The 14,534-nt window shown below is 39.4% G+C and overlaps 1 long non-coding RNA gene across 1 annotated transcript in view; it reads right to left on the bottom strand.

Annotated features, from left to right (window-relative positions):
• The window catches only part of LOC107146201, an 80,299-nt gene that overhangs the window by 5,896 nt on the left and 59,869 nt on the right, over window positions 1-14,534 (bottom strand). Inside the window, exons 2-3 of the long non-coding RNA XR_001504007.2 lie at window positions 5,692-5,951; window positions 4,076-4,184 (exon numbers count right to left, since the gene is read on the bottom strand). This is a non-coding gene — a long non-coding RNA (uncharacterized LOC107146201). The remainder of the gene's footprint in view (window positions 1-4,075; window positions 4,185-5,691; window positions 5,952-14,534) is intronic.

Consider the following 14,534-nt stretch of genomic DNA (forward strand, 5'->3'; position numbering starts at 1 on the left):
CAAATTTAAAAAGTCTTCTTCATTCAGAGCACTTGATCCTCATTTTGGTAACCACATTATATGTATAATGGGCAGTTTAGATCAGTACCACTTGGAACTCATTTGGAATTTATGGCTTCCCCCAACTCCTGTTTTCTGGATTCAGACTCAATTTATGGCTTGGAACACAGTGTTTCCTACAGGAAAAACTTTGAAATGTGCGGGAGAAAAAAGGGCTCTTGGAGAATATTAAATATCTCTTACAAAACACCATGCTGATGAGTAAATGAGAGTGTAAATGAATCCAGATAAAAAGTATTGTGTTTCCATTGAAATACTCAGGGGCTTAAGAGTTAAGGGAAAAAGTTTTTGTGGGGAAATGTGTTTTAGGTTATGCCAAATACAAAACGTGTGCAAAAGCGTTTGAGATGTTTTTCCTAGATTAAGATACCGCCACATTACCCCTTCTCAGTAATTAGTAAATTAGACAAGTAAAATTTATGTGTAAATTCAATGCAATTCATGAGCATGAATAATGATCCCAAACTACAACTGCAATTAAATACCGAATATTTGCAGAGTTGCCCTGGAGTAGATTCCAGGCTCTAAAGAAGTTGTGAATTAGGCCATGAAAAAAGAGATGAAGGCATTGACTTGCAGAATTTGATTTTATTTTAAATGTGGCTTTTGAATTATTTTGCATTGAGTCATTTTAAGAATGTGGATGGGAGATTAAAACTGAATAAACTATTTTAAGTGGACACAAAGGTCAAATTCTAATTCTTTATAACCCTTGAAAAGAACAAAAGCAATTGGACTTTGATCCAGCAAAAAAAAACGTAAAATAAAAAAAATAAATAAAAACAAAATAAAACTATGGTATTGAGTCATGATTGCAGATCTGCAATTGGCTACTCCTCCTCCTTTGACACTATGGAAGACCATAAATTCTTTGGTGTCTGGTTCTGATGTCATGATAGTGGGCACTTTTAAGAAGTGACACCAAGGAGAATTGTCCATTTCTATTCAACTATAACTTTTGCTGAGATCTTCTCACTAATAGATACTGTGCCAACTGCTATGCAGATAAGAGATGATAACTGCAGCTTCTGCCCTCCAGAAGCTGACAAGATCAGAGAAAGAGAAGACATACATTAAGCAAACCCATCATATGACCATTCTGAGGGTTACAAATTTAAGCACCAGGATGCTCCAGAACAGGGTTTGAAAAACTATTCATCAATTCTATTTCTTTGATGAAAGCTTCTCTAAGATCTTTAATCCATACTTACATCTACTTCATTTTATGAACTCTGCCTTTCTCCCCGACTTAGCTGCCAATCAGTCATTGTCATGGTCTCTCTGTACGACTTTTGCGGCTATGCATCCTGGTCCCTCTCCAAGTTCTTTGGATATAATGTCAATTTCAAGTGCTATGTTTCTTTAAATCTTCATCTACTGTTTGCATGTCATAATGCATGATAATTATTTGTTAATTTTTTAAAATAAAGCAAATGGTCATTGTGAAACATGCTCATTAACATTCACAAATTATTTTATTAAGTCCAACACATAATCTTCAATATAATAAATTCACATTTCACAAAGACTGTTGGGTGAAATTCTCTCATGGAACAATGGAAAAAAATGTTACCAAGTGAGCTTAATTCTCACAGGGATCTAAACAGAACTGTGCATACTTTTATTTGTTTGGTAAGGATAACCCCACCCCAAATGTTTAGCAAAGCAGGATGATTCTCCCTAAATGTCCTGGCTACTCCTGGGAGGACAAATTTAAATAAAAATCGTACCCCTCACATTTTTATTATGACAACATCAACTATGGCCATAATTTGCTTGCAGTGTTTCCAAGCAAAATACAATTCTATGGAGGAATTACAATGCAAAGAGGAGGTTCTTGCTAAAGAAACACAAACTCCACAGTTAATCCATTATGCTTTGAGTTCTTATTCTAAACATAATCTAGTTATTTAGTGAGAGGGGTGGGTAAAGTCAAAACCAGACCAATTTTAGTCTAATACCATCAGCAAGAAGAAAGAGTTACCAGGATCATGTGGGTGGGCTTCCAATTGCCTTTTCAAATGGTTCCCCTGACAAATGGCTGGAGTCCAAGTGAATACGCGGGGAAGAAGTATCAAAATAGCACTTCGAAAAGCTCCCAAACAGGGTCTATTTATGGGGCATTCTGAAATGCTATAGCTGACACCAATTACAAAGACCAAGCTTTTGAGAGTTGGCATAAAAATAGAATGTCAACCTTTAGTGTGAATTTTTAGGGGTTGAGAAAAGTGCAGCGTTGTAGAAGTTACTTCTCCCAAGGCAGAAGGGGCTCCCCGACATAGTACTACTGGCAAAGTTATGAACCATTGGGAAAAAAAAATCCGTATGGAGTGAAAAGAGTGGAGAGATGCCATTTTCTTGAAGCTGGGCAACTTAGAATTCATATTGTCCCATGTGGAAAACAGCTATATCTGTATTTTTCATAATTCCTCAGAGAGTGATTACTACTCAGTAGTTCTGCAATGCTCTGACCCTTTGTTCACTCATTCAACATTTATCTTGCAAATGCCAGACATTGTGTTAAACAATGAGAATGCAATGATAATTAAGATATGGACCCTGACATAAGGAGCTTACCAATCAGCAGAGGAAACAGATGTCCCCCAAGATGACGATTCTAAAAAATTGAGTTCTGCTAAACAGTTTTCTCAACCTTGGCACTGTTGATATTTTGGGCTGGATATTTCTTTGTTGTGGAGGCTATCCTGTACATTGTGGAATATTTAGCAATATTCCTGATCTCTTCCCACTAGAAGATAGTAGCACCCTCCTAGGGCAACAACCAAAAATATTGCCCCACACTGTCAGATATTCCAGGGAGGCAAAACCATGGCTTGGTTTTGAACCATTGTACTAAAAGCACATTCTAAAAATTGTGGAAGCCCAGAGAACGGAGTCCGTATTCCATGTGGAGGAGTCAGAAAAAGTGATGCTTGCATAAAGTTTTGAAATTCATTTGTACAACAAAATATTGAGCCCCTCCCAGATGCAAAGTGCTAGATTATGCATGAAGGTGAATCGTAGCCTCCTCAATGTGTAAGGGTCCCGCGAAACGTCGGAGAAAGAGACCACCAAGTGACCACTCATGCAATTGGCAGAAGGGGGATTTATTGAACCAGCATGCTGGGGCTCCGTGCCCACTCAAGAAGGGAAAGCAGCCCAGAGCCCCGAGCAGGGGCTGAGCACTGCTTAAGTACACTTTTTGGGGAGGGCGGAGGGCTTTGTATACATCAGAACAAATCATCATGAGGCGCGGGAAAATTGAATAACTCCTAAACATGATTGGTTCATTCATTGGCGGGAACAGGTCAGGCTGGAGTGATAGGTCATTCCTAAGGAGGGGGTTACATTTAAACTGATTGGTCCAGGCCCTGCAATGCCTATGTGCGACCACACAGAGACCTTATTAAACAACCAATAGTCAGGGGAAATATTTACTGGGCAGTTCCAAGCATTGTCTTAACAGCTACAGAAATTTCAGGTTTTCCAGGTAGCATAGAAACCTAACAATACCTAATCCTTTACATTTTAACTCAGACCTTGCAGCTTAGAAACTTTATAACACCCGGTCTTTTACCCTTTAACTTTTACGCTTTAACTTCAATTTCTTTTACCCTTACAAATGGAAAGGAGTGATGTACCCGGAACAGAATCTTATGTTCAGGGAACTGCCAGGTGTTTGGTATCTGATTTGTGGCACTAAGGAAATGAATCTAGGGAGCTGAGGATGACACGATTCAAAAAATGACTTGAGCTTCATACCAAGAGGTTTAGGAATTGGGGTTTTTACCCTGTGGGTAATGAGAGGCTACTGAAAGATTTTAAGCAAGAGCTTCTTATGCATGAATCACACAGACTGTGTGTTCAGTTGGCAAAACAGTTTATGGAAAAGTTAAACATCCTGTCAACTACTGCCTGCCCTCCAACCAGTATCCATTGTGTCTGGGTCCTCTCACTGAACAAATCTCACAGATGATCTCTCAGAGCCTGACTCCTCGGCTTTAGAGATACTTACAGACATTCACTGCTGTGCCTTCCTCTGATAGACTCTCCTTCACAATAGCTGAGGGATGATGCAGATCTGCTGCTGCATGCTGTGTGTGCTGGAAGCACATTCCTCCAAGCTGTAAAAGGAAGAAATATAGATGGAAGAGAAATGCAAAACGATAAAGCAATCTGCAGAGTCCTAACTATTTTACCGATGCCCTAATTTCTAACGTCCAACGTCTCAATTTTCCTTTTTGAAAAAGTAACTTTGCTGCTTGGATCTAGGTGGCTTGTGGCAGCCTGCCAGGCTCCCAGATTAAGTGAAAGTCATTACAAAATGTTTTACACACATGGGAAGCACAGGGACTGCTCCGTGCTGGTTTGGCCCTCCAACATTAATTCTAATTATCTCAAAATGCAAACATGCTCAAGTTTCCAGTAGATGACATTGTTTTCTCCTTGACATCAGACATAAAAGAAAGAAAAATAAACATAGGACAGTGACAGCATTAAGCTGGTAGTCATTTTTCTTTAATATTTCAAATTCAATTCCAGACCAGATTCTCTGTTTCGTCCTAGAGATGAGGGTAGGAAGATTGCTTTCTTGCTCTGATGAAAGCCTTTTCTTTCCAGTTAGCTTAATTAAGGGAAAAAGGGAGGAAGCCAGGAGGAGAGCAGTCTGGTTTAGATCAGGGTTAGAGTCTTGGGTTTTACAAACACACCACAGATTTTTTTGTTGTTTTATGTTTTCAACATTTCTCTGGCTTTGGGTAGAAAGGCCAGTTCCGTTTTCGAAATGAGCTAACCCCATGGGTCCGGTGACTTGGCACTTTTGTTCAATGTGTGGTATTTTTTTGATGACAGCAGAGCAGAGTCAGAAAGAGTCTGTAAGTTTCAACACAGTCTCCAAAACCTGAGAGAGGACGTGCAATTGCCAGGGCAAGCATGGTCCCTGGGTCCTCGAGATCTATAAATACCATCAAAGTTTGATCCTTTATTGAAACCCTCTCAGATTATGTGAAAAATTACTTACTGTGTAAATTCCATCTGCTATAGTGACCATGCTGTATAGCAGTCTTATAACCAGCTATCTAAAATTTCAGACTCATGCAGGGGCTCTTCTATATTGCTATAAAACACATTGTGTCATCTATGTCACTAAAATGCCTTATGTGTCAGCTGGATATTTAGGGTAGTCAGCTCATTCCAGTTTTTCTAGAACTTCCTTGGTTTGTTGGAGACCTTGGGTTTTAGCACAATGAGAGCCCTTCATTCCACGATATTCTTTAACCTCTGACCAACCAGGATCCTGGGTCACCCTCTTCCATAATAAATTGCAGATTATAATTCTTGGAGAGAGGATGGCAGTGTGGTATGTATACGAAGCTTTCATCTCCAGAGACTAGGTGTAATTCCTGTTTTACATTAGATATTAGCAGTTATTTTCCTCATTTACCCAACTCGTAAAACTGACACATTGCTTAGTCAATGTTAGGCAGGATGAGAGCTTCCAGTTACCATTAGTACTGAATAAGAAGCAAGAAATTGAGACCAAGGTGATCACTATTTCTCACTTCTAGTGTCCTACCAATAAAATTATTTTCTAATACACATTTGCATTCATTTCATAAGCACATGTGGTACCTGACACTGTCATGGATATTGTACCAGTGAACTTGTCCTTTCTATGAGGAGATACTTGCCATCAACCCAAAGATGATGCATGATGATGGTGCTCTTGCTCTGAGCCCACTGTATGTGGCTGATGATGGGAAAGACTGACGATGGGAAGAAGTTAAGACAGCTGCTTTCTTCATCCGGGAGGCCAGTAGATACTGCTTAACTCTTGACATTGAGAATCAGAGGAATCAGAATTGAAAATTAAGTTCACATCTTCTCCTTCTCTAATGAAAAAAAAAAATCAAAAAAGAAACCAATTTAGAGAACAAGAGCTGTAAACAAAAGAAACTGCATGAAAACCTTAAAACAGAAAACAAAACAAAATGAAATCAAATGAAAGATGAAAGCATTCTTATTATGATCACAAACATAAAATTGAAAAATATGACTACATTTTGTATTTGACTGATACATTGAAAATAAGAGAATATAAAAGACTTTGTAAAGAAATCAGCTTTATTGAATTACCGCTTGTTTGCAGTAAAATGCACCGATTTCAAGTGTAAATTTCCATCCGTTTTGGCAAATTTATACTTCACGAAAGCACACCATAACCAAGATGTAGAACTTCCCATTATCTCAGAAAGTGCCTCAACCCAGTCTGTTCCCCACTCTCCTCCTTCCCCTGGCACAAATCCCATGATCAGTTTTGTGCTAGTGATTTTGAAAATTTCAACTAAAGGAATAATTTTCTAAGACTCAAATAACTAAAATAATTGATGCAAAAAAATAGACAATAAAAGGAAACAAAACAGTAGAATACATTTTAAAAGTTAGTAAATAATGTCAGATGATTCAAGGAACAGAATCAGGCCATTGAACTTCTATCATGCATAGAAAAGGATGGGATCATTCTTGATTTATTTTTCTCAGGTGTCAAGTAAAATCTGACAGTGATATAAAAAGGGAACTGGGGAGGAAAGATCAAGGCTGGGACTAAAAAGCAATCCTATTTGTCAATTACATGTGAAAATTCTAAATCACTTTGCATTCATTCAATATTGAATAGATTATTAAAAAATACCTAATTGCTCTAACAGATTCAATTCTAGGAATTGAGGAGTTATTTAATGTTAGTCAACCTCACAGTGTAATATGGATTTATTTTCACATATATATGTGTCAATTTTATCCTCAAAAATCTATAGATTTCATGCAGTTTGAATATAGTACAAATGGGATTTTTTTTTCCTTAGAATTTGAGAAATGGTTGCTAAAATCAAAGTGTTAAGGATATAAAATAAAATATTGCAGAGGTGAGGGCAAGGAAGGAGAAATGGACCTGCAAAATAGGAAACTATAGCAATGAGAAAACTTAGTCCAGGGCCAGAATAGACAGATAAGTAGACAAAATGAAATGTCCCAAAGGAGATATACACATAGAAGGATGCCATTTTCATATTCCTTGCATTTAAACGGATCTGTGTGATAAGTGGTGGCCAGTGGAATGTCAGAAAAAAAAATGAAAGAAATTACTTCCAGTCCTGACCTATAAAAAGGTCCTAGAGGCCCTTATAGGCTCCCCTCCCCTTTCTTGCAGCTCAAAGTGAAGCACCCTGAGAGCTCAGAATCATAGGATGGAATAGAGACAGGAACCTTGAGTCATCACTCAGAGGCCCAGGAGATCCATCCAATAAGTGGTGATGAGCTGGTAAATGTCAAACAATCAGCTTTTGGTGGTAGAGATGGGGGATTCTCTTGGTAGCACTTGTCAGTTTCTATAATGAAGTGCTCCCACTCTGGCTGAATTTAGGTAACCAATGTGATGTCACAGTGTGACCACAAAATTGGGAGGAGACACACAACCAGTTCTCACGAGCCAGAATGAATCAGCTCTACCATGCCACAGCCCCCAGCCCACATTCAACTTTGTCGTCATTGAGAATTAAAGAAATAAACATATTGGGTTTAGCCTCTGAGATTTGAGGGTGGCTCATGGTAACAACTAGACAGAGCCACCTTAACTAATATAATCTGCTACTTGGAAAAATAGGAGAAACAATCTATTTCATTTTAGCACAGCTATTATGTCAAAAATTGGACAATGTAACAGAAGAAAGAAAACAGGCCTTTGTAAAATATGAACAATAAAAAATTGTCTTACATATTCTTAAACATTCTTAAACAAAAATCTAATTAATCAGACAACAAATACTTGTGTGAAAGTTGAATTTATTATAAGAATGCAAGAATGGATTAGAAGTGCAAACTCCATTATAATTTGTCACAGTAAGTTCTAGGAGGAAAATCATATTATCATTGTAGTAAATCTTGAAACAGAAACATTCATTTTTTATGTTAATGCAAAATTAAGACTCATGCTACTAAGTGGATACTTCCATGACACAGGGAAGAATATGGATAATAAATCAATAGCCAATATCATAATTTGCACAGGAAACATGAGAATTCAGAAAGAATACCAGGATGTTCACTCTTTCTTATTTTATTTGTCATTGATTTAAGTTTTAGCTTTGCAAATTAGCAAAAAAAAAAATTTGAAATTAAGGTAACTCTTAGGAAGAAAGAAGAAAAAAAATTCTTCATGCTTATTACTGTGCATTCAGAAAATGCTGATTTATGGAAAATCTTTTAAAATAAATATATATGGAAAAGGCACAAATAATAATTATATCTTGTCCAGTGATTTTCAGGCCTGGAAGTCACTGGAATGGAATTGGAGGATGTAAGATCTTTTTACATATCCTCCTGAAAATGCAGTTGGACACGAGAGTAATTACCTGAAGAGGTATCTTTCATTGATTCTCTGTTCTCTCTTCCTAGTCTGTGCATTGTATTCTCTTCCTAAGTTTTTCATGAACATAAACATGCAGCCCTTGTCATCTGCTTAATAGGAGGAGAATAAAAATCGCAATGAAAATATTCTGCAAAAGTCTCTATTTTTACCTCCAGTTCATTCTTCAAAAAATTCCATTCTAGCTTCTTTCCCATAGATATTCCTGATCCTGTGCTGGTCCAAATGAACAACTACATTCACAGATCCAGATCCAACATTTCTTTTTCTGACTTGTCATATGGCCTCCAAGTGGCATTAAAGACAGTTACTGATGCAAATAGTCACTCACATTTTCTCACAAGACTGTCTAGGTCGATGTCTCTGCTTTTCCCTTGGTTTCACACCATATTATCTCTTGGCATGCTTTCTGGGCAGAAGAAAGCCCCTAACATTGAAAATTTGTTACAGTGGGTTACTGGTACAATAAAAAATAGTGTAAATTAATAAATTTAAAAGGAGGTGGCATTATATATAGATACTAGAGCTCAGAGAGTGACTTAAAATTATGCTAGGCTGAAGCACTGGGCATTTCATAAAATGTACACTGTAAGTAAAGTTTGATTTAAATTATATTGAATTAGTAAGTGTCCCTCATGGGGATGGCATATGTTCTCTATACTAGAGAGAGAAAGGGGACAGAGAAAATATGGTATAACAGTGTTGCTGATCTGCATCCTCATTTTGGTGAGATATACCAGGCAGGAAAACAGAAAGTTCCCAAAAGAGAAGACAGCAATTCTGGCTGCTCCATATTGTCTGACCTCATGAACCTAAAGCCAAATGCTTGTTTTTGTTCTGTCGTGGACTTTGAGTTCTCATCATGCCCAGGACACACAGATAAGTGGCCTTTTGTGCAGGTACCACCATAAACACCCCTCCCATTCCACCATGGCCACCTCTCAGATTCTCATTTCTGCTATAGCCTGATCTCTTTTTCTTACCTTCTTTCGCAGCAGCATATTCCTTCACTCAGATGAAAAAATTCACCAAAAAATGTGGTGAGCTGTTCTAATTAGACCGTGGCCGCCATTAGAAGATGGCGCCGGCTTCCACTGTGGCCTGTGATAAACAACTCCTTTTATGGAGAATTGGCACGCAATCCCTTCCCACCCTATGAGAGAGATCCACGTGGCAGCTTGGGATTGGTATGCGGGAGGCTTTATTAGGCTGTGCTTGGGCGCTCGGTGGGGGGTCACAAGAAGATGATACATAAATCAAGGCCTGAATAAACTGCTGAAAGAAGAATCCTGTGTCGTGTTTTCCCTTGCCGGCGAGGGGTCACGACAAAAAAACTATGCAGTGTGGCCACATGGAATGACAATAGTGTTCAAAAGGCATTGGGAGCTTCAGGGATTTTTCTGTATAGCAAGTTCTGGGTAAGGCATTAGAAACCAAAGCAGGGCAGATAGAATCCTAGTCCTGGAGAATGTAACCACATAATAGTGAAGACCAGACACACATCTATAAGAAGACTACCCATGCAAAGTAACACCAACAAAACTTCATGTACTGTCAGTGTCCACCTAGAAAATGAACAGGATTGCCATGTAGGACACCAAAGGAAGTTGCCTAGAAAGATGGGGCTTCAGCTGCACTTGAAAGATGTATAGGATTTGTAAACGTGGTGAAGAAGGAGAAAAGATTCTGGTGAAAAGGACAGGGCCTGTACTGACTGCTGCTCCTATCAAGTTGGCCATTCAAGAAGCTTTCCATTCCCTGGAAAGAAGGCTCATGTTTGACCACACAAAAAATTCACTTTTTGAATTCGAGGTGGTACAGGTCTGAAGGTAGCCTATAGCTGGGCTCCTAACTGTGATAAAACTGGATCTCTCTTCTCAACCAATTAACTTTTTTCTCTCATAATTGTTCCTGGTGTGATTCCTACCATGCAATCTGTGTAATACTGTTCTGGTGGAAGATACATGTTTTGTATCAAAATCAATTGCTGCTTATTACTGCTTGTCATGGCTCTCAAACCCCAACTATGTTCTGGAAAGCTTGTGCATGACTTACAATTTGTAAACCAAAAGAGAAAGCTACAAAGTAATTAGCCACCAACAAAACATGGGCAATGACCCACCAGAATGGACCCCAGCTCATACTGGCTGCATACTGACCTCTAAGGGTGAACACCACCAAGCCCCAGTTCCCACTCATATTCTTCATAGACTGAGCATTCAGTACTAGTTGTTTGGGATGCCATGACTGTATGCCATGTATGCACCTTTAGAGACTAATTTTCCCAGAGAACACTTGTTACCCCAACTTTTCCTCCTGTAGCAAATTCCTTATCCACACCTACAGAAGGAATGGTCTAGACATCTCAACAACCAGTCTACATTTCACTCCGTATACAATTTCCCAGGCCTAGCAAAGTTACAACTGTGAAAGCTATTCTCACTTCTTTCACTTTCTTGGAACGAAAACTCTAGCCCCCTCCCCACCACCGTTGTCTACATATCATTGTACAAGAAACTCCACTTACAGTGACATCCATCCCCAAAGACTTAATCTCATACAAAATCCCACTTTAGCCACCATCCAATTCTATTGAACAACTTTAATGATGTAATGTATGAGTCTTCCTATCAGTAACCAGGATACATGGCTCTTAGATTCTTCATATTCATTACAGTGCAAGAATTATCATAAAGGGTTTAAACTCTAAAGCCATCTTCTTAGGGCTTCCCACCCACCTCACCCTGTAAATGTTGACTTAGAGTAAGGCTTTGCCCTCCAGGTACAAGTAATCTTTCCTAATTAGGTACAAGTAATCTTTCCTAATTAGGTATCTTCCTGAGGGATGCAACAGCCTATTGTAGTCTGAACAATTGCATAATAGGAGTGAGAAGACACCTTTCAGCTAATGAAGGTCTTCAATTAAAATCACACAGTGTCATGTTGAAATTGATTGATAACTGGCCAAAGACTGCTTCCTGGTTCTAGGAAGGATGTTTTCAAAATCCTGTGAAAAAGTTCATAAGGCTTCTTGAACATCAAATAAGTCTTAAAACAAAAGGTTCTGGAGAATTACTATAATAGCAAATGAACCAGAAACAGATGGATTAAATTTCCTCCTAAAATACACAAAGGATTGAAGATTTAGGGGGAAAAATGTGATTGGCAAATGGGACTTGCCAAAAACCAGCCACTTGGAATAATCATATCTAGTATGTGCCACACCTGAAACATAGTGGGATGCTTGGGAGACATTCAGTATTGGGTGGCAGAGGCAGGTGGGCCCATGGTGGAGAGATTCTGGAATGCAGATTTAAACTCAAGAGGGAGGATGAGCCGGGTATGGTGGTGCATGCCTGTAATCGGCTTGGGAGACTGAGTAAAATGGATAGCCGATCTCAGCAACTTAGTGAGACCCTGTCTCAAAATAAAAGATAAAAATAGCTGGGGGTGTGGCTCAGTGGTAAAGCACACCTGGGTTCAATCCCCAGTACCAAAAAGAAAAAGGAGGAGGATGGGAAAGAAAGAGGTGGAGAGAAATGTAGTAGAACACCGAAATGTATGGGAAGGCAACAGAGGATAAAGAAATGTGGAACTAAGGCAGCTGACTTTGTTTGGAGTAGAAACCCTTTCCTCCCAAAGTCCCAGCTCCACTCCCTCCACCTGCCAGGTATTGTTAGCACTGTTAACTGGTGACCAGTCCTTGTTTCCCAATGCTGAAGTATAACACCAGAGAAGCACACTGAAAAGATTTCCTCCATGAGGATTCAGGGGACCCGAAAGGCATAATCCATGGAAGGGGGAGGTCTTTCCTTTTTTATAGCTAAAGTCTTCTTTTAGTCCTCCCACATTCCTGTCCTTTGTTTCCCTCTATCCTGCAGTGATAGAATGCAGGTGGAAAGGCCAAAAGGTGGGAGATTGAGTGATGGGGCAGGGAGGAGTAATCTGGGAAGGAAGGGCCTGGGGTGGTTTATTAGCACCTCTGGGTTTGCTGGGAGCTACTTCATTAGCAATTCTTTAGGATGGGTTCTGGCCTTGGGGACATTAACATTTCAATTTCCCCAGGTGTTGTTCTGGTCGTCTGGACTCTGTAAGGTCTCCATTTTCTTTATTGTACTGGATATTAGACCCCAATCTACCTAACTACACTAACCTATCTTTAAATCTGGCCTCAGTAGGAGAGTATTGGCACCTAGAGGTGGGCCTGGGCATCCAGATCACTGCTTACATGCTCTGAGTGTTTATGAGAAGTGTGAATAGCTAAATGGTTTCCCTGCAGAATTCTGCCCTGGAAATCAGGCAAAAGGATAGAATTTGGGCAACTAAGAATATAAAAGTGAATATCATATATGCAATATGAATTTTTTTTTCATTTTCAAACTTCTCTCCAACTTTTTTTAAAACAAAATGCAATTTGTGGGAGTCAATGAGATTTATGAAGAAAATGAAAGCATCAGATTTGATGTAAGATATTAGCACCAAAGGAGTTTGCTCAAGAGAAAGTAAAACAAGAGGAATCCACCCCAACTCCACGAGGACATGGCTTCAAGTCCAAATACCAGGTTATCACAAGATTTGGAAGTAGGAAAACTTTCCCTTTGTCTCTTTGTTAGTCCTTCCTTACCTTCACAGTTACATTAGCAAAAAACTATCCAAGTGGAGGCCAGCCTGCCTGCTGACCTCTTAGGCTTGCCATGTGCTCTCAGTCCCTTAGAGTGCAGGGTATGGACCAGATAAGCAATGTAGATACCGGAGAACTTGATGCCAGTTAGAGTCTTTATTTGCTTAGCTTGTCTATTGACTTTTCAAAGCATTGAACACATCTCAGTCTCAAAATATCCATGTTGTGGTTGTATCCAATCCTTCCACCCAACACTTCATATAACCCATTGAAAGAGTGGACAAATCAAAAAAATTAAAAAGAAGAGAACATAAGTTTTATTCAAAAAAATGATAAATAAGCTATTGTTATGCTCGAATTCGGGACCACCAGAGACCAAGATCCATGTAAGCAGCAAAGAGGTGTTTATTGTGAGCTAGCTCCGTCCTCCACGCTCACACAGCAACTGGTGATGCTGAGAGGCCCCGAGCCCAGGGTTTGCAGCAGTTGTATACACTCTTTGGAGAAGGCAGGGACTTCACATACATCATAGCATCTCTTAGCAAATCATCACACACTGCGGAAAAATCATAAAACAACTCTTAACATTGATTAGCACATTCACTGGCGGGAACAATTTGGGTAGGGGTGATTGGTTAATACAAGAGGGGGATTCCTTTGAACTGATTGGTTTAGGCCACGAGGCATGTACGTGCTGAACTACATGGTTTCCCAACATGTTATCAACCACCATAAACTACTGGGAGGGTCATCTGGCATCCCAGGTATTTCCCTGTCTCAGGCTGATTGGTGGCTGCTAGGGAGTTGCAATGGGTCCCCACCTAGCCTGACTTAGTCAGGGACACCTGGAGCAGCAGATCTCTCCTGGTATTTGTAGATAAACAACTCAGCAGGGTGGGTATGTGCCTAGGAGTGCTCCATGGGTCTTTCCAAGGACAAAGGTCACGCCCCCTTCCTTGGGCAGGCTTTGCTCTGAGGTAGAGGCTGGTTTTTCACTATGAATGGCAATGGTCACTTCTTGAATGTTTTGCAGTATCTCTGTCCTTCTGTGATTCATTTTTGGTACAGATCTCAGAATTTTTAAGTCCATTGCATTTGGGTTACATTTTATAACCTTATAATTAACACACTGAACATGCCCATGTTTTTCTCCTACCCTGCCTAGCAGCTTAATTTGGACAAGGGAAATCTAGATAAGAAACTATTAATTATCTTCCAGAAAAAAAAAAAGATTACTTATCTCTTGGGGCAAAATAGATCTGAGCACATATAAGAGTTATAACTATTTTTGCATAAAATAAATAACCTCCTTTCTGTATCCTCTAGAAGGCGTGGTGAGTTGTCATTTATCTTATACTCCCAGCCTGTGCCCTTGATCCTACTGTAACCCTTATTTCTTACAGGAGATGAAAGAAGGATCAGCATTTTGTG

The sequence above is a fragment of the Marmota marmota genome, unplaced genomic scaffold (genome assembly GCF_001458135.2).
Source record: "Marmota marmota marmota unplaced genomic scaffold, marMar, whole genome shotgun sequence".
NCBI classification, from domain to species: Eukaryota; Metazoa; Chordata; class Mammalia; order Rodentia; family Sciuridae; genus Marmota; species Marmota marmota.